General features: G+C 51.0%; 3 long non-coding RNA genes across 4 annotated transcripts in view; 1 reads left to right on the top strand and 2 right to left on the bottom strand.

Moving 5' to 3' along the window:
- Positions 1-683: 683 nt before the first annotated feature.
- Positions 684-3,691, bottom strand: LOC121673371. Of its 2 annotated transcripts, none has more exons than XR_006019194.1 (2): positions 2,863-3,691; positions 684-1,643 (listed from the first exon to the last, which is right to left on the bottom strand). It is a non-coding gene; the product is annotated as an uncharacterized LOC121673371 (long non-coding RNA). The 2 variants fall into 2 exon arrangements; XR_006019195.1 differs by having other exon boundaries at positions 2,867-3,691.
- A 7,311-nt stretch (positions 3,692-11,002) lies between these two features.
- The window catches only part of LOC121673367, a 122,294-nt gene continuing 108,118 nt past the window's right edge, over positions 11,003-25,178 (top strand). Inside the window, exon 1 of the long non-coding RNA XR_006019192.1 lies at positions 11,003-11,126. This is a non-coding gene — a long non-coding RNA (uncharacterized LOC121673367). The remainder of the gene's footprint in view (positions 11,127-25,178) is intronic.
- On the bottom strand, positions 14,748-23,283 carry LOC121673357. The gene is made up of 3 exons (XR_006019189.1): positions 22,651-23,283; positions 21,834-21,933; positions 14,748-15,038 (listed from the first exon to the last, which is right to left on the bottom strand). It is a non-coding gene; the product is annotated as an uncharacterized LOC121673357 (long non-coding RNA).

The following is a 25,178-nucleotide window of genomic DNA, read 5'->3' as shown; positions in this document are numbered from 1 at the left end:
CCCTCCTGCACCCCGCAGCCTCTTGCCCTGTGAGCTGCTGCAGTTACATGGTACCTGGCCTCGTTGGAGCAATGCTCACGATCAGGTCCAGGAGAGGGACAGGCGGCTGCACCGCTCGATGGAGCTCTGTGGGCATTGCGTGCTTCCTCGCTCCTGTCTCCTGCCAGCTTTGGAGGCATGACCCGTCCACAACTGCTCAGTTGTGCAATGCCTCTGCAGCAGAACAGCCTCAACACCACGCTCCTCCACGGCCGTGTCCTCTGCTTCTTCCCTTGCCCCACTTCCCCCAGGAGCCCTGCCTGAAAGTCCCTGCTTTTCACAGGCCAGCTTGAAATCGAGTAATCCCACAAAGTATGGGAAGGTTTTCCTTTCCCCCCTCCTAAGCAAGGTGAGTGCTCTGCCACTGACATTTCTGCTGCAGACAAGGTCGTGTGTCCCACACAAGCACTGCAGGGATGGAGGATGGAGACATCCACGGCCTCGGTTCCTTGGACAGACGCAATGCTGACAAAAGTGGAGCAGAGATGAAGCGGGGAGGGGGCGCAGAGAGTTGGGTGTATGCGGCTCAATCCGGCTCTATGGCTTTTTGCTGCCAAATTATCAAATCCTCCCTTGCCCAAGCACAGTCCTCAGGAAGCTCAAACTTAGGGCTCGGCATGTCTTTAGGAAGTTGAATACACGAGTCTTACAACAGAGATTTATTGAGGTCTAAAGCCTGACCTAAGAACCGGTGTGGGTTACTGCAGTCTCGCTGGAGACTGCAAAAGGGGATGTGTGCCACCTTGCAGGCTGCGGTGACAGGGCCGGAGGTGGCACTGGGGAGGCTGCAGCGCTGCAGCCCCTCACCTTGCCAGCCCTGCTTTTGAAAAAAAGCAGGCTCATCGTTTTGTTCTGTGGATAGTTGAGCTGCAAAGGGGCTCAGAGGGGCAGGACAGGACCCTGGACCTGTCTTGCGGCTCCGCAGAGCAGCGGGAGCCACATGGCCGAGCCCCCACGTGAGGGAGGAGCATTGCAGGGGCAACGGCAAAAATAAAACCAAAAAAAGACCTACTGAAAAAATGAAGCAAAAAGCGCCCCCCTTCCTAAAATCCTCCAGAGGGGTGTTTTTTCAGGGAGCTTTCTGAACGGCATTGTGGAGGCTGAGAAGAGGGGGGTGTCTCTTTGGGAGGGGGGTCCCTCGCTCTGCGACGAGGGGCCGCTCGTCACCCCCCGCCCACGCCCCGCTCCTCGGAGCGGTCCCTGCCCGCGGCCCCCCCAGCTCTGCCCGCATTGTCCTGCCGCTCCTCCTGCCCTTTGTACGCCGGGAGCCCCCGCAAGTCCCGGCGGGGCCGGAGTGGGGCCTCCCCCCGCCTCCCCCCGTGCCCCCGTTAATGCGAGGAGACAGCTGCCCCGCCGGGCGCTGGCGCATTGTTACTCCTATTTGTCAAAAGGCCGAGGATGCTCCATAGATCGCTCCGTGGCTGTTGTTAAGTGTAATTAGAGGGTTTATGTCCCCAATTTCCATGAAAATGAAGCTGTGAGGCTCCTCTCTTGGCATTCACCGCGTGCCTTAATTGTATGGACATTAAATCAAGGTCCGCTGTGAACACGCAGAGAGGGGCTCGGGCTGTCCCCGCTCGGAGCAGGGCAGGCGGCGAGCGGGACTTGCGGGAGAGAGCGGGGGGGGAGAGAAAGAGAGAGAGAGGCTGTCAGTGCAGGGTCCACCCCGCCGGGACCGCCGGCCGCCCTCCCCGCCGCCCGGGGCCCCCCTCCGCCGAGGCGGCCGCGGGGGCGCGGCGGGGCCGGGGGCGGCGGGGAGCGGAGGAGGGCGGCGAGGAGGGGCTGCCTTGCTGCCGGGGGCCGCTGCCGTCCTTTTCCCCCCGCTCCTCGCCCTGCCGGGGTCGGCAGCGTGCCCCGGACCCCCTCCCAGCCGCACCGCTGCAGCGCACCCGGGCAGATGCGGAGCGCCGGGCGCGGAGAAGCCCCAGGGGCAGAGGGGCGGACAGACGGACACATCCCGAGCTCCGGCCTTACCAGCGAGAAAAATGCGGCTGGTGGTGATAATAATAATAATAATAACAACAACAACAATAATAATAAAGCCGGTAGCGCCGAGGACATCTCGCAACAAGCCTCCGGCTGCCGGTGCCGTGCGGCGCGTCCCGGCACGGAGGCAGGAGCGGCGGCAAAGCGCCCGGAGATGCTTCACAGCCCCCCCGGTCCCGGGGCTGCAGGAGCGGCTCTCCCCTCCACGCCGGGCCGCCGCCGTCCGAGCCCCGGGCAGCCGGCGGGGGGATGCGGGGGCCGTGGGGGATGCGGGGGACCCCCGCTCCCTCCCCAGAGCGAAATGAAAATCCCGCTCGTGTGTTTGTCTTTGCTGGCCAGGCAAAGGAGCCGATTTCTCTCCTCTTGAAGGGAAACCGGCGGAGGTTAAACACGCGTTTCCCATCTCTCCGCTCCGCCGCGGTTGGCACAATAATAGCTTCATTAAAAAAAAATAATAGCAATGCAAAGAGGAAAAAAAAATTTTAAATTGAGAAGGATTGAAAAGGGGTAAAGCAATTAAACCGGTTTCGTTGATCGCCGTCAGACTTAGAGTCGCCTTATGAATTTAGGACGATTTCTCTCTCTAGATATCGCGTCTGAAAAATCCTCGCCCCCTCCCCTTCCTCCCCTCTTTTTTGTCCAAAAGCAAAAAAAAAAAAAAAAAAAAAAAAGGAAGAAAGAAAGAACAAAAAAAATCACAAGCCCATTAAGGTCGCTTGCACAAGGGGAGGAAAAAATCCTGATGCTGTTCCAAGTCAGCGATAGAGCCGGTCGCTCCCCGCCACTGTCGCCCGCACCCCGCGCTCACAGCCGGAGCCCCGCTCGTAGCGGATTTACCCACTCGTGGACGCGGCGCCCGGCGGCTCCGGCGGCACAAACTCCGCTCCTCGCTCAGATCCAGTGCAAACGCCCTCCCGTGGCTCAGGACGCTTGTTTTTGTGTAGGCAAGCTGGAGATGAATAAGAAAGGCGCCTAGTCTCTCATTATCTTTGAATTTCAGACTTTTTTTTTCCTCTCTCTTTTTTTTTTTTCCTTTTCTCTTTCTCTCTCTCTTTTTTTTTTCCTCTTTTCTCCTCCTGCCCTGGAACAATGCAGAAGGACCTCATCAGAGTGAAAACCAGGCTCCCGCTAGGCTTTAAAAGCAAGATGAACTTGGTGCACCACCCATCTTTCTCTTCTCTTCTCCAAAGCTCTTTAAAGGGGTTATGAGGCGTCTCTCTCAATTTATCCCTTTTCTCTTGATCTTCCTAGCAGAGGGGTTTGGGGTCTAGTCCTGGCTGTTTCAGCTGATCTCATCCAGTCTAAGGGATTAGAGCTTCTTCTCCGCATCCCGGCTCTCAGCACATCTGCTGATTGGGTTCAGCACAAGAGGATTACATTGGGACCCAATGACGTCACCGCTAGGACATAAGTTCTCCTCCATTAACCAAATCCTCATCAGCAAGATGTCCTTGAAACTGGAGGAGTAACATTCAGGACTCCATCGCCAGCCCGTCCCCACCTTCCTCCCGGGCGGGCTGCTGGGGCTTTCGGAAAAAATATTGTTTAAGCTTTGAGCACTTGCAGCTGCATCAATAATGCACCGCTCCAGGCTGGAGGATCGAGGCGGCACAGGAGAACGTGTACCCTATAAATAGGGTTCTGCACCTAAACTGTTAATCAGAGGAGCTTTATATATTCTGTTGCTTTTTCTTTTCTTTTTCTTTTTTTTTTTTTTTTTTGGTTGGGAAGGGAGGGGGTGGAGGGGCAGAGGGGGAGGGGAAAGCTGAATCCTACAGTTATATTTCCAAGCTCAGAAAGACATCAGCGATAATTTTCTTTAGAGCTGACATGGATGTAATTTTAAAACGTGTTTTCTTTTTCTTTTTTTTTTTTTTAAGTAATGTGTAGGATTTCACCCCCGTTCTCTCCAAGAAGAGACAATGTGTCCTGAGTTATATAAAGTAAGAGGCTCCCTTTAAATATACAATACGAGTTTCATATTTTGGGGTTTAACGCTAGATTTTTCTTAACGTTGCATGAGCTCAGATTCACAGGAGTGAGGACCTGGAAGGAAATGGTTTTGACTTCCAAGTGGCAAACCGAGAGAGTATTTTGTTTTTTCTTTAAGCTAAGACTTCCACCCTGGAAAATGCCGAAATCACGTATAGATTTGCTGCCCTCAACCTGCTCTAACCTGTGCCGTGGCATCCAGGCGTCTCTCCCCATCCCTCTCAGGCATCCTGCACTTGCAGTTTAGCTGGTGCCTCACCATATCCTTCCACCACATCCATTTTGCGAGCTGGGAAGCAGAGATGGGTTTGCTGCACCTCTTGTTGGTTAAACTTACAGACCTCATCACAGGGCGGCTGCTACAATGGGAATAGGCTCTGAGATTTATTTATTTATCTCAGGTCACCAAATTTAATCTCTGGGAAGAGAAATCATGTTTAATAACAAGCTGGTTATGTCCAGTAAGGAGAGGTCTTGCTTAGAACCCTTGCATGTGTTTAATTTTTTGGTAAGCATGCCGCTTCTTCAGTGCTAATTATCCATCCCTCCTGCTCCAAACACACACCCCCCCAAAAAACCTGAGGCACATTCACACTCATTTTTGTGACAGGAGGTGCAGGTCTGTGGCTTTCTACACGCCCTGACTCCCTGCCTAGAGTAACTTTTATGACCAGCAGTGCTATGCGTGTTTGCTGGCAGAGCTTTCAGGCGACGATTTATTTGCCTGGGTGTGTTTCCATGCACTGTGGTATTTTCCTCCATGGTAAGGAAGGGTGTAAGGTGGGGGAAGGCAGGATACAATTATTTTGATGGAAGGTGTCTTGCTCCAGTGCTGGAAGTCTCTCCCTGCCTCAGCAGTATGAGCATTTCCAGAACAGCTGGGCAACAACCGCTGGAAGAGGGATCTATTCCCTTCCCCGCTGGAGCAAAACAATTGTTTTGAGGCCTTCGTCTCCCTCTCTGAGGGCCGTGCCCTGCCAGGCCAGGCTCCGAAGGGGAAACGGCCTCCAAATAGCAGCTTGTAAAAAACTGGTGGGCCCCGTTTGGCTACTGAAATACTCGCAGGGAGGTGAAATATCACCTCCCAAACTCAAGAGCCATATTTTCAAGGCATCCACAGCACTGAGAGCCCCCGTCCCTGTTTGCGTGCCTTTCCCTCTTCCTCTTTTATAATACTGCGGTTCATGACAAGCACAAACCAGGGACAATCAGAGTTTGACATTACACAGCAAAGGGAATTTTCCCTTCGCTTTTCATCTTCTGAAACTTAAAAAAAAAAAAAAAATCTGCTTATTTAGAGCCTGTTCCATATTGACCTATTTACTCCACCAGACCGAGGCCCTCAATCTTTTATCGATTTAAAAGAAAACAACCTAAACAAATTAACACGGAGGAAAACGCTCAGGTTTACCGTTTGCACGGGGCCCGTCCCCGGGGGAGACTCGGACCTCGCATCCAGTCCCGAGGGTGCCGCTCCGAGCTGGGGACGAGGGATGCGGAGGGGCTCTAGGGATGCTCGGGATGCGGGGGCGGCTGGGCCGCCTCCCCCCTGCGAGACCCGGCCCTCGGCCTCCCGTCCGGCCCGGGCCCGGCCTCCTCGAGACCTCCGGTCCCTCCGTCACCGGCCCCCAGCCCTCTGCCCCCCGTCCCCGGTAGCCGGTCCCCGTCCTCCCCCCGGCCCGGCCCGGCCCGGCCCCGCTTCGCTGTCCATGGTGTTGAAGGCGCGGAGCCGCAGCAGCGGGCGCGGGGGCGCCCGGGTCAGCCCTGGGGGGACCCACGGGACACCCCCGGGTTGTTTCTCGCCGAAGAGGAGGCGGTGTTTCCCTCCGTGCCCTTCCCGACGGGTCCGCACCCGGCCGGAGGGCCCTGCGGGGAGCTGCTCTGTCGGTCTGTCTGTCCCCGAGCGCTCGCTCCTCCAGCTGCCCCTGTCCCCCCGCGAATCCTCCCCGAAAACCCGAGGGGTTGATTTTCCTCTCCCCTCCCCCGGCGGAGCGGGGTTGGGGTATTTTGAGCCTCCTGTCACTGCGAAGCCTCGCGGTGGTGACTGAGCGATGTCATATGGCGGGGGGGAGCGCTGCTGCTCGGCAGGCTGGCAGCAGGGTTTATTTCTCCTTTAAAACAAACCCATCATCGGCTCAGCCCCTCGAAAGTTTACCATTAAATACCCTCACCAGCTCATCCCCCGCTTCTGCGGCCCTGCAGCCTTTTCGTGATCCCAGGCTTTAAAGGCAGGCTGGGTTTGGCTGCTATTTTACCAACACTTCCAGTGAGACATTTTGTCTTAAGCATAGCCCTTCCTTAATCTCTAATGCAGCATTTCTCCATCCCAGAAGAAAACAGTCAGATGATTCGTAAAGGGCCATTTTTTTTCCCCCTTTTTCGTTTCTTTCTTCTTCTCCTCCTCTGTCGCTCTCTGCCGTTTTAAACCTACCACCTACTGTTCCCCGAACAAAGGAATCCCAGAGACAAGCAACATGCCTCCACTTTCCTTCCATTTCCAAGCCCCTGCTCCACCACGCATAGATGACCACATTAGAAAAATATACAAGATTGAACCCCAAATCAACTGCGGCACAACAAACCGTGGAAAACGTGCGCTCAGCCCTGTCCTGGACAACGTGACACGCACACACACACAGACACCACACACGTGCTCACACACACACACACACATTGCAGAGCGCTCAAAACCACCCCAAAATCTCATCCCCCTCCTCATTTCTGCTGAATAAGTCAATAATAAGCAGCCTTTGTCTGTCTGTTGCCACCGGGATGCGGCCCAGGCACCAGAGCAGCGCCGAGCGGCCGCTGCCCCGTCACCAGCCCGAGCATTGCCTCGGAGCTGACCCACAGCCTGGAGGAGAAAGCAAAATCTCTTAAAAATTAAGCCCAGATCTCTTTCAAATCTCAGACAAAGGTTTTGCGGGTTCTAGGCCTCTGGTTCCTGCCCCAGAAATCTCTCTGTGTAGGAAAGGCATCAACAGAGTTTGTTCCCTGCTATAATTTCAGACATTCTTCTACATTTTTTAATCTTTCTTAGAAAGCAATTCATTTTCTTAGAAAGTAATTACACTTACAAGAGGTTTGGGAATCAGATTTTTCTATCAAGTCTCCTCTCCCTCTTTTCTCTCTCTGTCTCCTTTTGGTCTTCTTAGCTGCTGCAGGGCTTTTTTTTTTTTCCAGATCTGTAATAAAAAAAATAAATAACCCCCCTCCCTCCCCTCTTCCCCTAGAAATATACAATTTGCTGATTTGCAAAGCCTCTTCCTATGTGGAGGAAAGCTGCCTGCTCTCCCCACAACTCGCTTTCCTGGCCTCCCAGCTCCTTGAGAAAGGAGGAGGGCCTTGTGCATTACAATTCCATTCAATCTCATTCATTCTTGCCTCTTTCTAACGGTCTTTGGACAGCAAATCCACACCAACGGGGGGTCCGAGCCCCCTCCCCGGGCCCCCCCCAGCCTTAAACACACACAATAGCCGTCAGCTAACAGCACAGCAGCAACTTTGAAACATTCAAGCTTCTGAAGTGAAGAATGCCCGCAGCTCCCCAACCCCCACCCCACCACTTCTTCCTGGGCTTGACATTTAAAAAACATATAATGATCTTAATTTTAAAAAGGGGAAGGGGGGGAAAAAAATCCTCACTTGGGTCACACTTGGTTTCTCAGGGCAGGATTCTGGTGTCAAGAATTTCCTCGGCAGGAGAGGATTGCTCCATCACATAGCTAATTACCTGCTTCCCCTCTCGGGCTCCGTGCTGCAGAAAGGCTTTTCTCTTCCTTCCCCCCCTTTCCCTGGAGATGTTTATTTGGTTGGATCAATCACCAGGACAGTTTCCAGCCTAATTTTTCCTGGTCACCTCGAGAAGGCACAGCTGAGGGCAGGGAGGGGCTGGGGGCGTGGGGGGGTCCAGGTTATTGTGTGCTTGTGGTGCGGATGCTGCACTTGTGTGGGGTTGGGAGTGGGGTCTGACATCCCCCGGGCTCCCCCAAGCCCGGGGGTCACCCCTGTGCTGGTGTAATGGGGTGCACAGCTCCTTCCCTGTGGTGGTGGCACAACTGGGGTGGGGGGTTCATCCTGGTGGGGATGGGGGACCCTCTCCTGCCCCACCAAGGGGAAGGTGTCTCCTACCTCTCAGATGGGATGTGACCAATGAGCCACCATCTCCCCCCTAGAAATGTTGCTCCTGCCCTGCTCCTGCCAGCCTGGGCTGCGGAGCTCAGGCCTGGCCACTTTATCCCCATCTCCAGCCTCTGCTGGCTGCTGAACAGAGCCAGAGCCAGACTTGGACACAGTTTCCCCACACCAACACCACCAGGGTTTGAAGCCTGTGTATTTCTCCTTTTTGCATTTTCTAAGAGTGTTGTTTTTATCATCTCAACCTTCTGATCGCCCCCTTCTTCCCCAAGGAGCACCCTGATCCCAACAATGCTCCCCCAAACTCCAGGACATTGTCCCAGGGTATATTTTTCCTGGGAATGGGGAGGAGAGAGGTCCCTGCATGAGAGCCCTCTGGGGTTCTCACTGAAATCCAGGTGGTTTTGGTTCAGGTCTTCAGTGGTGGTGGCAGGGGATCACTGTGCTCAGCAGAGGCTTCACTGGGTTTCCAGGCACTGCTGACTCTCCTGACCGAGGCTGCAGCCGCTGTGCCCTCCCTGGTGGAGGGGACAGGCCAAGTGGTGCTCCTGGCCCTCAGGGCTCAGCCTGGCTCTGCTGACACCCTTGACAATGGAGTTCCCTCAGAATAGGGAACAGGGCAGCACAGGGACCCCCTGATTTGGTTTGGCTGCTGAAAGGGAAGGAGAAAGGAATGAGGGAAGGAAAAGGGAAGAGGAAGGGGAAGGGGAAGAGATGTGCAGCAGGGCAGGGCTCTGCTGTCGCCACTCACTCCTGCAGTGGGATGTTGCAGCAGCACAAGCATTAGCAGGAGGGGGAGGCCACAGCTCTGCTGCACATGTTTGAGGGAAAAGTCCAGTCCTAGAGGCAGCCTGTGGCTACTGCAATTCTTTTAATACAATTAAAAATCAATGACGCTCTGTGCACGCACACAAATAAACATCACCTCTCTGCATCCTCGCTTCCCTGCCCACCCCCTCTTGGAGCCGGTGGGGAAGGCATCTTCTCCAGAGCCTGTTCATTACTGCTCTACTTAGGTGGGGAATTGCTTAACTGGTCTTTCTCCAGTAAATCATATTAACTCCAAGCACAGCTATTTATAAAATGTTCCACAGCCCAAGAGTACGGCATCCAGATCACTTGAAGAAAATTAGGCGATTAGGCGTGCATAATCCAAGCCCAGTGCGTCTATGTACAAAGCCTCGCCAGCCGGGCTGCCTTCAGCTATTCACTGACATTAAAGAAATCACCAGGTTTATTGGAAACCCAGACCGGGCCTGAGTCCCAGCCAGGGATGGGGAAATAACCTTTTGCAGGGCAGAGCATTCCCAGATGGCTTCTGATGGCTGGGAAGTGAAGCCCAACCTGAGAAAGTCTCCCCTCCCCAGCCCTGCTCCTTCCCTTCCTGCAGAAGGGCCCCTCCAGACATATAAAATGCAGCACTCCAGGCTGAGTTTCTCCCCCCCCCCTCCTCTTGCGACCCATTAAACGTCTTCTATACATTTCCTCTTCATCTTGTCAAGGCCAGTTGCTCTATGACTGCTGGTTTCCCAGGCAAATCACACCAATTTCTGAGTTGATGTTGAAGGTCCACATTGGCTCAGCAGGGGTCCCAGCGAAGCACTCATCCATGGAGCCGGAGGTCAGGCTCTGCCCTGCTTCGCCAGCTGAATTATTATGATTTTTTTTAAAGTCGTGTTGTTCTTTGAACATTTACAGATCTGTTGGCGACGGGGATAACAACAATAACCAAAGGAAGGGTGTCCTCACTGCAGACATGCTTCTGAGCCTTTCTGAGAGCGAGGATGCTGAGCAGGATGCAGCTCCTCCAGCTTTCTTTCAGCCTAAACTCCTCACGCGAGAGTTTTTCAGGAGGAGGCTGATGGGGTGCAACTCCCCCCACAGCCACCTCAGGCGAGGGCTTTGCCCCGAGCGGCCGGCAGCTGCAGGCGCCCGCTGCACAGCCGTGCCCCTCGGGCTCTGTCCACGCATGTCCGAGCTTGCATCCACATTTTAAAAACATTATTTGCTTAAGGGTGTCTGGCTGCCTCATCTGCGCCCGGGCCGGGAGCGTGGCACACAGACGGCCGTGGGCAGCCCCTGTCCCTGTGCAGGCTGGCACACTCTGGGTGTGCACGGGCAGGAGCGTGAGCACTGCCCCACACCCCCAGCCCCGCCTGTGCAGGGACTGCAGAGCTCAAAAAGAAAAGAAACCTGGTTCCTGCTTTTGCACCCTTATGCTCTTTTCCCCTCTCTCCTTTCCCCTTTGCCAGCTTTAGCATTTTTAATTAAATTACAAGCCTCAATAATGTTTTCCTAACTACAGTTCCCTGCTTCCTTGTGGAGTAGTGTGTGGAAAGGTATAATTTTGCAAACAGTTTCTTTAAGAGCTGGGCCTGAAGTACCATCAGCGATGTGTGTGAATAGAAAAAGAAACACCTCCACAAAAGAAGGGATTGTTAATGGAGGACAATCCAAAGGGGGCCCACTAAGGCCTGTCCTTTACAATAAGGATGGAGGGCGATGATTTGAATGCAGGGGGCCCTACTTGCAAATCTGGACAAAAACAAAATGGTAATAAGGGTTGAATCCCTCAGTGGTCAAAGCAGTGGGCAGCAACTGGTCTCTTTAACTCCCCCCACCCCCTCCTTCTCCCAAATCAGACCCCAAACAAGAGGAACTCTCCTCCTCTTTAACTTTATTTCCTTGATTAGCTCTAAAAAAATAATCACCCGGGTGGACTTAGGGGAAATTTTTTAGGGCTGTTTGAAAGGACAGAGCTCTCGTTCTGCAGGTGCTGAGGGGACGCGCCTCGCTGCGGGCAGGTAAGCTCTGAGGGGCTTTTCTTTCTTAGCACGGGATTGCCGAGGCAGAGCTGGGATGCAGCTCCGTAGGGCCCTTCCCATCGGCGCAGGCTGCACGTACGGATGCTCCGCAGAGATGCTCTTGCCTCCCCGCCTGCCCTGCCTCCAGATGTTGCATCATTTCGCGGGGTCAGTTCATTTTATAACACTGCTCGTAGCTTCCTCATCTTGGAGCCAATTAAACCCTCGCATTTCAGGGGGGGATGTGGGGGGAATTAATAATTACAGTGCTGTGTTTAAATACTGCTCTCCACTTATTTAATGGGGTTTCTGCAAAATGTTGGGAAATGGCTCTGGGAAACCGGGTGCAGACTCTGCCTGCACTGAGGGCCGTGGGAGGGGAGTCTGGCTGTGAATGGGTCCTGAACGCTGGGAAAGGGGGTGCGAGGGCTGGAGACATCCCTGGCTGATGCTGCTGCCCCACCAAGGACCCCCACAATTCCTTCCCCCCTGTCCCCATCCCTCTGGCTTTGCTTTCCCCTGCACCCCCCTCTCAGCCCAGCTGTGATTTTCATCCTGGGTGGGGAGGTGCAGGAGGGGGGTGTTCAGGGCTCCCCCCATCCCTTGGCACGGTCTTTGACCCCCCAGGCCTGACGCCCCTGCCCTGCTCCCCACCATCTGCTCAGGGCACCCCAGAGCCAAGCACGGATCTGCCTCACGGGGGGAAAATGGGAGCAAACTCCCCCATGGCTCTGGTGGGCACAGCCACAGCCCCTCTCCCATGCGTGTGACACTTCCCATGTGTTGGGGCAGCTTTACAGCTCCTTCCTCATGGATATGCTGAGTGCACCAGGGTTTATTTATATATTTATGTAACACATATATGCTGGGGTGGCACGTGTCTCTGGATGGCCAGGCTGCGTGTGAGCTGATGCTGTAACGCCCTGCGTGCTCCACATCCCCGCAGCCGTGTCTGTGCAGCCTGCACGGCTCGCTCGGAGCCTGCAGGACACATTGACTTCATGGAGATATTTTGCAGAATGTGTCTGTAAAATCTCTACAACTCCAAGCTGGGCCGGCTGTGCTGGTGTCCATCTGTCCAGACACAAGGACACGTCTTGCCTGCAGAGGTGTTGTTTCCCCATTCCATGTGTGAATTCTGGTGTTGTTGCCTCGGCTTCCCCTGCAGAAGTTGAGCAGCACTTTCAGCTCAGTCATTCCTCCACTCGGGAGTGGTGACTGAGCTGGGGCTGAGCCAAGGCTGAGCTGGAGGCCCCCACTCAGTGGGGCTGGAGCATCCCTGCACCCCCCCCTCTAACCCCAAAGCCCTTCCTGCAGGTATCTTCAATACTCACTGTATGGGAGAGCAGCCTGACATTAGGGAGTGCTCCCAGGTAGGCTATGGGAAGAGCTTTTTTGTAGGAAAAAAAAGGAAAAAAAGGAAACACACCAAATTTCTGACTGGATTTTTTTTGCTCTTGAAAAACGTGTTTATCCTGAGCCATCCCCAGGAATGTGGTCCTGGCTATGAGGGCTTTGCAGAGAATGTTTTACCTTAAGGAATGGGGGGAAAACAGGTTTGGCATTGTGGGTTTCCCCCCTCACTTACCGAATCAGCCCATCTGAAGCAAAGGTCCCAGTAAAGGGGACAGGCACCTTCCTGTGCCTGATGCCACACTCCAAGCAACTGCCGAGGGGACAAATACCCATTAGTGCTTTACTGAGCATCCCTGTCTTCCCCTTTCCCCCTTTCTTTGTTTACCAAAAGCGCTTAGAGAAGAAAAAAAGATCTGCCACCCACCTCAGGTTTCACCTCTCCTTATATATTTGTCCTAAAAATACGAGCCCCTACTGGAGGTAGGAGCCTGTTTGATCCAAGAGAGCTTCCCAAACACATTCAGCTCGTGTGAGCAGCCCGGCAGCGGCTCCCGGCACTGCTGCGAGCCGCTGCAGCAGCCCCTGAGCCGCAGCATCCCGAGCTGGGGCCGCGGTGGGGAAAAGCCAGTGCAGGTACCTGCGGATACCACCCCGGCCGACATCTCTGCCTGGCATTCCTCTGCGACGAGCGTGACAATCGCTGAATGAAAGGAAAGCACCTCACAGTTGATTACGACACAGTAACACTCCTGCATCTCTGCTGCTGCAGCGTCACCTCCGTATTTTCTCCAGCGGAGTTTTGGCGGGGGGGGAAACATACATTTTGTGTGCGTTGAACTGCTGCTTTGGTGCTGTCTCGAACCATCAGCCCTGTCTGTTTGGGATTCTGGGTAGAGGGGTTCATCTCGGGGGTTGGTTGTGCTGAGTTGGATGCTGTAGTTTCCAGAGGGAAAAGTGTGCATGTAAACACAAGCCCTGGTGCTGCCCGAGGGGTGCTGGGACGCCGGGGGATACTCGGGCTTGGGGGTTTGCCAGTCCTGCTCCCCCCGTGAAATGCGCTGATAATCTCACATTAATGCCGAGATCTAAGGCAGAGAAATAGTGCAAAATAGTTCCTTGCACGGGGAGAATTCGTATAATGGGAAATGCAAACTCCAATGTTCCTCCTTCAGACAAAACAAGACCATATTTAACAATGCCTTGTTAAAAATAAAGAGGAAATCTATTAATGTAATAACTAAATTGCTATTACAGGCATCAAAGCACCCTGATGCTTTGAGGTAACTTTATTTCCATCAGTCTTTTTAAAGAGCACAACACTAAAAAAAAATAAAATCCCCCACCATCCCACCTCACCCAAACGCTGCCATTTTACTCATTAATTTTGTAATTAATCAGTTAAGAAGTTCTGACTTATTGGATTAAAGGGACGGGGAAATGCAATTCCGCCCAGCCTCATTTTAATAGGCGATTGTGAAATTGCTCTTTTGAGTCTCTGCCTCAGCTCTGCGCCGGGGTGAGGGGGCGGCGGCCGCGGGAGCCCCGGGGCCGGGGGCACCCTCGGGGACCGGCGGCTGCGCCCCCCTCTCCCGGTTCCGGGGAGCGCTCGGGGCGGGCCCAGGGAAGCCGCTTTCTCCCCTTTGCAGCTGGGGAACAGCAGCGGTGGGTGGGCACAAGGGGTTCTCCCGTCCCCGCGGTGCCCAGGGGCTGCGGGCATCCCTCCCTGCCCTCCGCGGCCGCCTGCGGGCACAGGGTGGGTCTCTGCCGCTCCGCTCCCAGAGCCAGTCCCGGACACGGTCCTTGGCTCAAAAGGCAGGGACAGAGACACTGCTTCCCCCCTCAGCCTCCCCCGTGCCTGTCTCGACTCTCCCTGGCTTGCCTGTCCCTGCCCTGTCCCAGCCCTGCCTGTCCCAGTCTACGCCTGCCCTGCCTGGCCCTGCCTGCCCCTGTCCCCTCCCCAACCCTCGGAGCTCCCCCCAGCCAGCGGCCCCTGTCCTGGCTCCCGGGGCAGTGGGGACAGCAGTAGGTGGGTTTTGAAGGAGATCGGGCGCAGTTTGGGATGGATGAACTGCAGAGGCCACGCAGCCATCGAGCACTTGGGGGTGGCTTTCGAGGGGACCCGGCCTCTCCCCATCACGCATCAAAGGGCGCTTGGGTTTTTTTCCCTTAAATCGAGCCCTGAGTGGATCTGGCTGGTGTGTCCCCAGCGTGACAGCCCTGGGTGTCACAGCCAGTGGCCCGGTGACCTGCTCCCAGCTCTCTCCTCCACAGACGCTCCGGGTTTGTCCTTCCCGCGGACACCCGCGCTGTCACAGCGGGCAGGGCGGTGCAGGGAGCGCTGCAGCCTCGGCTGCCGGTGAGCGCCTGCCCAGCCGTGCGGACCGAGCCCCGGGCAGAGGCAGGAGCCAAAGGAAACAGCGTGGGATTCCTTTTTTTAATTTTTTTTTTTTTTTTTTTTTTTACAATATGCGCTTTGCAATTAGACACGTCCAATGGATTATTTCTCTGCCTCTGCCTTTGATCTTTTCAAAACTAGACAGCTTTATAAATACCATCCCTCTGTTTTCAGCCATTTTGCAGTTCTTGTACAATTAATGTACCGCAGCGATCCACTTCTTTTCTTCTTCTTCTTCTTCCAATTCTTCCCAGGGCAAACAGGCACTCCTGTCCACACTGTCCCAGTGAGATTTATTTCTTCTCTCTCCTTGTGTCATCACCAACACCCTAGAATAAAAGAATAAAAATTTTGCTGGACAATTTTGAAGAAATCAGGGATGAGGTGTAAACCCACTGCCCCGACCCTACCACACAAGGTCTGTTACTATCATTAATTTGTAAACACCACAAAACTTACATACATAAATGCATGATTTAAGCTAATTATTTACTAAAGATTTTTTTTTAGCAGTGCAGCAAATCTCTGGAGTTTCTGCATTTGCTTTGCACTTAAAAGAAGTTGGTGCAAATGAAATCAGCACATTAAAGTGCATCTTTCGTTAGAGGACAGGGAGCACGGATGAAATCTGTCCCACCTGTCTCCATGCCATCTACCGGGTGACCTTGGAGCCGTTCATTCATGTGGAGTTCTGTGCTTGGGTATTCTCATTCCTCTTATTATTATCTCCTCTCTTTTCCCTCCTCGTTGCCAAAATTCCCAGCCTCTCCAAGGTACTCAGGGAAAACCCTCAGGGTTAAAGCACTTTCCTTGGCTTTGCTGCTAGAGATGTGAGCTGGTGCCTCCAGAGCTGGAAGGGGCAGGGTGAGGAAGCAGAGGGATGGGGATCCTCACCAGGCTCTCCAGCACTGAGGGAACTTCTGCTTCTCATTTGATGGAGGCAGTAAAAAGTAAAGACAGGAGTTTTTCTAGGAGAGGAGATGGGATGGGGGGTTAAGAGATATTGAGTGATTTCTATCCAAGTCACTCTTTTTTTACATAAAAACAAAACGCAGTAAATGTTGTCCCTTCTCTTGCTCTGCACAGACATGAGAGGAAGGGAGAGCTGGGGAGGTGGCTGTGGCAGGGAGCCCATGTAGGACCTGTCTGTGGAGATGTCAGGTCCAGGCTCCGCTCACTGACAGCAGGGAAAGATTAGTTGAATGTCACCCTCACTGGCAGTGAAACATTTCTTTATCACTTCCAGCCCTGCTTCTTACCCTGCTTGGCTTTTCCCCCTAAAGCATTTCCATTGTCCCTTGAAAAAAGATGAGCGGAGACCTTGTCCTGCCTCTTTCTTTTCTTGCTCTCTCCCTTTTGTTGGTCTCTGCTCCTGTACTTCTCTCTCTGGCAGTCCCTGCCCTCTCTCCCTCTGCAAACCTTTTCTGTGAGAGAGCTCTTCTCGGTGGGCATGGAGGTGAAAACCCAGCTGGAGACGATAAAATCCACTGACTTGGCTCTTTCTACCCCTGAAGATCTTTCCTCAGTGAGACACGGGAGAGAGAGATCATAAAGGCAGTTTCTCACTCAGCCTAAGCCATGAATTTTAAGTCCTCGGGACAGAGACTATTTCATATGGTGTGTGTTTGTGCAGATTCAGCACAAGGCAGGGACCAAACTGTTATTTTCCCAGTATTTCCACTTCCCTGACTCCTACAGTGCCACAGTTCCATCTTTACTGGAGGGATGTATTTTTCACATTGCTCTTTTTTTTACCCCATGCATCTGTCTGACTTGCTCTTTGGGGTTTATAATTTAAGACATATTGTTTATTATTTATAATATTAATAACAGGTATCATCGTGCTATAGCAATTAAATAATTACAGAACCCATTCTGGTTTGGTCAGCCAGAATGCCCCATATGGCAGGAATATACCTCAGAATGCAAAGAGCTGAATATGAACAGAGCTGGGCACTAAATGTTAGGTTTAGCTTCCCATAAACTTAAATATGTGCATTTCTTACCCAGTAGGATCCTCCACAGACTCATAAAGCAAGCAACAGAGTGATCTCCCCTTAAGATGCTCTAAGAGCTTGGAGAAATTTGTTAAGAGTGCTACTTCTGTAGGCACTTGTTACCATGAATCCATTATGAGATTCACTGTTTGCCTTTATGCCCACTTCTCTGGGCTTTCCCAAGCCTGCTGTAGCCTCTCATTGGAATCAGGGCATCCATTTGTGACACTGGGTTTTGTGAGAGAGTGCCTAAAAAGATCAGGACTTCCACTCCCTAGCAGCTGATCCATTGCAAACAGTGCCACCGTGCTCCACCCCCTCACCTGCCCGAGAGTCGCTGTAGCCGGGGCAGATGCCTGGGCCAATGCCCAGATGGTGCAGCACACGGATGTTAAACTCGGGAAGTAGTAGAGCCCAGCCTGCCTGAGAAAGCATCTCCCCACTCATCCATCCTTCACTGACTCCCTACTCGGCAGCAGATGTGATTTCATTATGGCACAAGGAGTTCCCAAGGCTCAGCGAGGTTGGCGGCGGTAGAGACCCTTCGCTGCATTGAATCACAGCCATTTGCAAATGCCAAGTGGATTTTTCTCCCCCTCAAATCAAGGAGAGAAGCTGAAGATAGTGAGAAGAAAGCCAAAGATGTGGAAGGTCTGAAGGGTGTTTTCCATGCCTGAAGGTCTGTGGTAGGTTTAGCTGGGGTAGCCAGAGCTCTCTGATCCCTGCATCCCCACCGCCCTGACGATGAAGGGAGATGATTCAAACTTTCAGCCTCTTCAGTTTGCTCCTTTCCCATGACATGACAGTTCTAGTCCAGCAGAAAATTTATTATTTTACGGCCTGATTTCATTTCTGGGCTTTTCCTTCCCCTCAGACTCTGTTGTTCTCTTGCATATGTGATAGTTCAAGAGAATTGTGTATCAGCAGAGCCGAATCCTGTGTGGTGCAGAGTTGACCATGGCCATCGCTCACAGACCCTCAGAGCGAGAGGCTCAATGCAGTCACCACTGAAAACAATATTAATCACTTCCTTTCACCTTGCTGCCACTTAGCTCAGATCATAGTTAGAGCCAACCCAAGGACAAGATTAAAAACCTCACATCAGTGAACACAGATACCAATGAAATCTGCAGAGCTTAACCAGCTCCTGCGAGCCGAGGATGGAAGGTGACACCTGGGCCACACCGATATCTCTGGGGTGTTTGATCCAAAGACTGGAAGCTTCTAGACAGGCCACAAATGGAAAAGTGATGGTTATCCATACTTTAAGTATCTTTTTCTGTCTTGGTAATATAAACCTTTAAAAGGTTAAAAAATAAGTGATTCATTGGGGTCAGAGTAAATAGTAACAGGAAAAAGAAGTTCGCTCACAAAAAAGCTGATTTTTTTTTCCCTTTTACTTTCTTTCTCCCCTCTGTGTCTGAAGAACAAAGTTTATCTGGACCCCAAATTTTAAACTGGACACAGCCCTATGGAAGTGGACCACAGAATTCTAAATTTTTTTTTAAAAAGGGAAAACATTACTTTTTGATGCATGATTTCAACAAATGTAATTTCTACACTTGAATACATACCCCAAATTTCAGTGAGGAGTCTGTGCCCAGAAAAGATCAGGCTTTGAGTATTTTTCAGAACTCCTCTGTAGGAATTTGCATGACCTGGTCAGATAGTTTTAAAAGCCAGTTTTTCCATTTTCGTTGGGAAAATGAAACAAACTCTTGATGACCTAGAATGTATATATGGAGGGAATCAGATGATATAGCTACAAGGTCATAAATGCTGGGAATATTAAAATTAATAGCAGAGCTCTTGAGTTAATGAAAAGCCAGTTAGGGCAATAAACATCTAAAGGAACAGATATGAACAAACCTTCATCTTAGTTCATAGAAGAAGGGCTGTTTACAGCTCTCCCAGATTTTAGGGCCAGTTCCTCTCGGAGTGGGCAGTAAATGAGTGATTCAGATTCAGAATTTCTTAGCCATGTACAACCAAGTCCAACAATGGGTGCCCTGGCTGGCTGCTGAGCATCCATGAAAACCCAGGGATTCGACACTCCTGATCCAACATGCACATGGCTCTATTCCTACCCCTGACAGCCTGGGCACAGCCTCAGCTAATGGGCTGTACACAAAGGAGATGTGAATATATGACAAAAGAGAGTCCAGCTCCAACCCTGAAGGCAGAGCTTGAAATCTCCTCTGTGTTAATATCCAGAACCGGCCTCTCTGCACAGCCTGAGTCTGTGTATTCAAATAACAGCGGGTCAGTCAGGAATATCTCTCATCCCTGCTTTTATTCCTCTCCAGCCTCTCTCTGCATGTTCTTTGTCCGACAGAGAGCTTGTACCCAAATTCAGCATTCGCCTCTGTGGTGTGATGTCCACCTCGGCCACTTTGTGCTGCATCTAGGGGATGATCTGTGAGTCCCCAGAGTGCTGAATGTCACCCCAGGTACAAGTAGGGAAGGGAGGAAGGCTGCAGTTTGCATTTTAAATCCTGAAAACATATTTTAAGGGCTCTGCTTCTGTCTGTTCTCTAGTTTCTGAGAAAAACTCAGCTAAGGGAAGATTTTGGTAGAAACCCAAAACTGACATTCGCCTGCCTTTTCCAGGTAATGCATATGCATGCATGCAAAACTCAGGCATTGGTTGTTTCTGCCTCAGGATTAAAAGCTATGGCATGCACAGAAATAGAAGCCCATCTTTACAAAATTGCTTTTGAAAATTCCATATGCCAGTTGCATACTCTGCAAAGATGTAGAGCTTGAGTAGTGGTACAGGGATGGGGCTGCCAGCCAGGAGCATGAGCAGTAAGCTCAGCTTCCCTGCAGGTCTGTTCTTTGTCTTAGGGTCATTTTTCGTTCCCCAGCCTGTTCTTCCATCTCTGAAAGGGAGGAGGTTAATGCTAAGTATTTGTTTGTGTCTCAGAACACTTCTCAGCAGCAACACTTTGTTTGTGACCAGGAGATTGACCCCACATTTGCCAAAATAACCTGAATTCCTATGAAGGGACTTTTATGTTTAGCATGTACAAGAAATACAGGGATGGCTCTGAAAGCTGCGACTTAAAACCCAGGTGGGTTTTAAAAGGGTAAATGTCACATCACAGTACCAGGAGTTATGTCAGAAGATGATGTGTAGGAAATAAAGGAAAAATGTGAGGGTATTTTGGAAGAGAAATAAAAGTACCCCAAACCCCTCTGCAATTCAGCCCAGAGGCAGCCCTGACTTCAGCTGTTGTTAGGAAAACAGCAAAACCCAAGTCCTGGTTGTTCTCCATCCCACTCTGAACGACTTCTGGGTAAAATAAATCTTTCCTGCTTTTAAAATAAATGAGAGAGCTTCACAATGCCAAGGCCATTTAAATTTACAGTGAAATAACGCCAGGAAACGATCCGAGCTCCAATTTGTATTCCCGGTGTTTTCCTCCAGCTCAGGAACACACAGTCACACTTTGGCTCGTGTCTTGGGGTGAGCGCCCAGCCCCGTGCCCCGGGAGGCTGATTTGAATGTAAAAGCGAGCCCGAAGGAGCCGGGAATGGCATTTTCCTTTCCCGGGAAGGTGCAAAGGGAACGTCCTGAGCAAGGTCGCACCCTGCGAGGGGCTTGTGCCTTCCCCGGGATGCGGGATGGGGCAGTAGGGCTGGGCTGCTGCTCCCGTCTGCCTCCCCCAACTCTTTGTTTCCCACAGAAGGTGAACCTTCCCGGGAATGCTGCGAGCAGTGCAGGAAGGATTCAGCAGCTGAAAAGGTTTGTGATTTTTGTCAAGCGCAACTGGAGCAAAAAACAGCACAAAACCAAGCCAACACCCCACCTGAACAAAACATACCAAAAGAACCTTGTAGCTAAAACCTGACATCATTTAGGTTGAGTTTTCAGTCAGGAGACTGGAAATAGTGGAAGGGTTTTCTCTTGCCCTTCCCTGAGCGGTGTTGCAGTATTTTGGGATATGCATTTTTCCTCTTTCCAGACTTCTACCACAGAAAGGATTTCTTTGGGTTGTTTTGGGAGGTCTGGGAATTGCCATTTTCTTTCCCTTCAAAGCTCCTATTGGAAATGTCAGGACCCTTCCTGTCGATTTTCCCAGCCATTCATTAATCCATTTCATTTAGTTTTGTTTGAAGGAAAAGAGGTGTTTCCTCCTTATTTCTAGCAAAATTCTCCCGTCTGCTTTTGTAGCTGCTACAGCTTCCTTTTTGAAAACTCGGCTTTTAATGTGAGAAAGCATTTTGAAACAGCAAGTTTTTAGCATGGAAATTTGCATTTGCTTTAAATGAGCTTTAAATGTGTTTGTGTGAGTCTTATTACAGAAGTTTTCTATTTCCCAGAACTTCCATGACATTTAAAGTCAATCAAAGGAGATGGTCCTGGGGAGGGGTGATGGAGAATACCCTCTGTAGAAATAATTTGAAATAGGTGCAGTCTTTTTTGAAAGATTTCATCTTTTTGGGGTCTGGGTTGGAGCCTGTTTCTCCTGTGATTAACTGGGGCATCCCTGTGGTCTAGATGGAAATACAAACCAGTGCCTTGTTGCTAAAATCTTTTGAAGTGTGTTTGGAGGTGAATGCCCAGACACAAATTGCTAATGTTAAGCTGCAGAGTCCTGGAAAAAAAAAATTAAAATTATGTTATCAGACAGCTAAAAGAGCGACTACCTGCTCAGAATGGTCTTGGAACAGAGACAGGTGACTGGAATGAGAATGTGACCACCCATAAATTGAGCGTGAGGCTATGATATTTTTTGCAATATTTGTGTTTTCTGATTTGGAGCTCAAAAACATGGTTTGAAGTTTTTGTTGTGAGCAGACTTAGAGAACCCCCAGGTTCCAGCAGGATATGGTCTCATCCTTTGGGTAGATAAAGTGGCAAATAGAAGAGTGGTGAAAGAAGTGAAAGGCATGAAGGGAAGACGCAGATAAAACAGATTTTTCACTCTCTTCCCCTCTCTCTTTCCTTGCATTGGGATGATTTCTATTTTATTTCTGGATGTCGAAGAAAACAGCTTCCTTTTTTTTCCTCTAACAAACAAAAAACCCCAAAACCCACCCCCAAACCCCACCAAAAGCCAAATGGAAATTAGAGCTGATTTGAGCTGAGAAATCAACATTTGAAAACTCAGCTGAACTTACCCATTCCCCTTCCTGTCATTATTCTGCATAAGCTGGATCCATTTTTCCCCACTGCAATCAGCTGTGAAGGAGAACTTCCATCGATTTCAGTAGGAACAAGCTAGAACATGTTAGATTTAAATATTTGAATCCTCAGCTGTGCTACCCAGGCATGTCAATCTGTCTTAATACTTTATTTCAGGTTATTATATTAACAAAATTCAATGATATGCTACAACAAAATTGCATTACATGCTCTCTCTGTGTTTTGAGCTATCATACTCCATACGCACTGGCATCCCTCCTCTGAGTGTGTGATTGTATGTGAGCCCTGTCTCTAAATACGTTTCAAATATGTTACATTTTTAATTCTTCAAGGAAAAAAAAAATCCTGGAACAACAACCAACCAAACACACACATTTCTTCGATTGTGAAAACAGATTCTCTCGAATTTGTATCTCAAACAACTCAGAGAGAAAGAGCAAAAGCTCTGGGGTTGGGTATGAGCTGCCAGACATCACAGCGAGCAGCACTACGGGATCCTCCAGCCAAAAGAGAATCCAAATTAGTGACCTATATTGGGGATAAACTGGTCATGCACCACAAACATGATTCTGTAATTAAAACCTTCCCTGGTACAGACACAATTGATGCCCAGTGTGCGCGTTGAGGCATACAAAGCAAAACAACTACACTGGGAGAGTTAACTTTTTTTATCTAGTTCTGATGAAATGTGGAAAATACGAGCTGGGATGTGCAGGGCAGCCCTGGGATGCACGGCTCAGACACACACACGGCTGCAGGGATGGGGAAGCAAGGCAAGAAACAAATACAAACCAGATCCCAGTGTAGAGCTTAATCTCTCCATTATTTAGAGACAGAGAGTCCGTCGCTGTGTACCAGCCTCTCCCGGTGTCAGATATGCACCCCAGCTCAGAAATCCTCTTTTTCTAAACTGGGGCTAATTCTGCAGAGCGTGTGTTTGGCTTTGGGAGCAGCCCCGGGCTCCGCTCGCCTCTGTTGGGGTGAATTCCAGCACCGATGGGGCTGCGCTGGCATCAGGAGCCTTTGCTGAGTCAGGTTGTGCTGGCGCCCCACCTCGCAGCTCTGCATCTGCTGGGAGAGGGGAAAAAGTACATTTTTAACTGTTTAATGCGTGAGGTCAGGCTGCAGCGAGCGGCGGTGCTGCGGTGGAGCCAGCGCTGTCTGCCGGGGACGGTCACTCGGGAGGGGGCTCTGGGGACGCTTTCTGCTCCAACACACGATTTAACCCTTTCAGCTTTCTGACAGCTGAATAAATAGGCAAATGAAGCAGGGCTTAATCTAGTGTCCACCCCCTTCCAAAGGCCCTGCACTAAAGAACCTAAGGAACTAATTGCTTCTGTATTGCTATTGCTGCCCAGCCACTGCTGAAAGCCTCCTGGAGGTTTGCCTTCGGTCTGTGCTCTGCGTGCCAGCCTGATTTTGCTGGAATTTACTATATTTCCATATTAAAACAGCCAGGCCGGGGGGAAAAAAAACAATGGAAGAAGAAAAGGGAAAGAAAAAGAGAGACTCATTAAAACTGCATCATGTCACCCGGCTGAACTTCCCATCCCTCCACTTCCCCCCTCAATCAGCAGCGAGGGTAACAATTAGATGTGATAGCTATTCCTAATAGGCAGCAGTTAGCGCTCGCTGCTCCAGTTCTGGCTAAAGCAGGAGAACCCTGGATCATCCCCTGAGAGGTTACAACTGATGAGGCTCCGATGGCCACATAAACCTCTCCCAAGCAGGGCAGGAACCGCAGGGCTCTCCCCCCTCCATCGCTCCGGCTCTGGATCCTTTTCCCGCTCGGCACAGCAGCATCAGCGTGGCACAGCCCGTCCCGAGGCTGGGCTGCAGCTCCAAACCCGGCCCCTGCAGCCCAGGGACTCCCGGCCAGGGCGGCAGCAGCGCTCAGCGCCACTCAGCCAGAAAATTTGGTATTAGGAGTGGGAGAAAAGGTCACCTTGGAGGATCAGAGATAGAGAGTTAAAAGAAAGGGGCCGGGAATGGGAGGGAGGGAGGGGGTATGGGGGAGGCTGAGGAGGGAGAGAAGGAAAGGGACGTAGGATTTCTAAGCAGGCCTGACCCGGGAGGATAAAATATCCTGTTTTCATTGGTTCAAATGAACCATTAGGGAGAGAGTAATTTGTTGACCTTTTTGCTGCCTTATCATGAGATGAACAGCCTTAACATGGGCTTCACGTTTGCCTTAACCCGACCGTAAATCATAGAGGAATCGATTTTTTCTTTTTCCTTTCTCTCCCGCCCCCCCCCCCCCCCCCACTCCTTCCAAAATATATAAATAAAGAACAGCAACCAGGAAACCAGCCTATATTTTGAGATGATTTAGCAGAGCAAAGCCAGGTAGATACGTGCATTGGTCAGACTCCATGGATGTTGTCCCCTGCCTTCCTTATTTGTTTTTGTTCTCTTTTGACTGAGCAAGTGGGAACCAGGGCTGTGCAAAGGCTCTGCTTCCTCTGGGAATTCAGGCTGGAGGACAGTGATTTTCCTCTTATTTCCATCAGCCTGGCTTGGCAGTGGTTCCAATGAAGTCAGTTTGCACTCTCCTAAAGCCAGTCTCTTTCCCCAGCTCCTGCAGATAGTCTGGCATGATTTTGGCCTAAGAAAGGCAGGGCCAACACGAGGGTTTGGTCGAAATGACAGTTTTAGAGTTCGCTGTGGACCTTCCATGCAAGGTTGCCATCTGTGCAAGGAAATGGAGCTTGCAGAGTTTGGAATACGTCAGCTTGCTGGGGGTGTACCCAGGAGCTGCTCATTGCTGAGCCCAAACCACACTCAGATCTTGTGAGGGACTGGCTTTTCTTGGGTTTCACTCCAACCCTTGATTTGCAAACTTTGGAGGCTTCAGAAGAGTCTGAGCACTGAACACCAACAACAGATACACCCAATATGTTGCAGCAGAACCAAACATTTTTAAAAAAGCATTGGAAGTTCTCTGCTTTGGTGTGGGAAGAAACCACCAAAAAGCTTTCACTGTGTCCAGGTTGGTTTGGGATTATCAATCCTAGGGTGTCTTGTGTTTGCTGTGAAGCAGCTGCCACGGATGAGGTGGGATCCTGCCAGACAATTGCTGCCCTTTGAGGAAATTCAGCCTCACTTGAAGCTCCTCAGCTGCAGCTCCCACCCAGCTGAGCCAGTCCAAAAGTTCCAATCTGTCCACAGTGTTTTGTACAACTTCACTCGCAATATTTGGTTGTCTCTCCTTGGCACTGCAGGGAAAATGTTCTGCTTTCACACAGAAAAACATTGACCAACTCTAAACAGAAAATTACTTGAAATTGCAGGTTAGCCAGGATTTCTTACTTTGCGACGTT

Source organism: Corvus kubaryi, unplaced genomic scaffold (genome assembly GCF_017639235.1).
Source record: "Corvus kubaryi isolate FWS band 111438036 unplaced genomic scaffold, C.kubaryi_AGA036_p1.0 134, whole genome shotgun sequence".
In the NCBI taxonomy this organism is placed as follows: Eukaryota; Metazoa; Chordata; class Aves; order Passeriformes; family Corvidae; genus Corvus; species Corvus kubaryi.
This window is presented reverse-complemented; position numbering and strand designations above follow the sequence as displayed.